Source organism: Penaeus monodon, chromosome 19 (genome assembly GCF_015228065.2).
Source record: "Penaeus monodon isolate SGIC_2016 chromosome 19, NSTDA_Pmon_1, whole genome shotgun sequence".
NCBI classification, from domain to species: Eukaryota; Metazoa; Arthropoda; class Malacostraca; order Decapoda; family Penaeidae; genus Penaeus; species Penaeus monodon.
In genome coordinates, this window is record NC_051404.1 from 42,678,042 (window position 1) to 42,678,651 (window position 610).

Below are 610 nucleotides of genomic sequence, written 5' to 3' on the forward strand. Positions count from 1 at the left end.
TCTTTTTGGCTGAGCACCCTTAAAACTTGTGCGTGTAAATTTGGCTACATCGACAACCCGACTGAGGGAGGACTTGTATAAAAGTTTTCCTTTAACGCCACTCTCCTCAGCCTTTTGCTATGGGGGCCCTCAGATAGTGCAATATGCAGGAGGGCTGTAAGGTCGAAAACACGCAGTTTATCCCACCTTATGGACGCCATACTGGATACATTGCCTCCTGACCCGTTACCCTCCACTCGCGCTGTTTATCCTCTCGCATCGGAGAGAGATCCAAAACCCCTTCGTACTCTAAGGTCGAAATTCCTCCTTATATCCAACTCTTCCACCTCCCTTATTGCAGACACTTGTATAGCCCCCATATGCCCCGATTTTCACGTGCTTGGGTCTGGCTGCACATGACATTCCAATAACCAAGGTTCCGGAATGTTTCTGCTTGTTTTGTCCATCTCAAATAGATTCATTCTCCTCACCTCTTTGCGTTGTTCATGCTATCGCGGATCCTGAGCGATGTTCATTCCTCTGAGTGATGCTGCGACGTCGCTGCCGTGAACATCGCTCTGGTATAAAATACTGATATCGCGAGACGTTCACGTATCTTTTTTAGATGTCC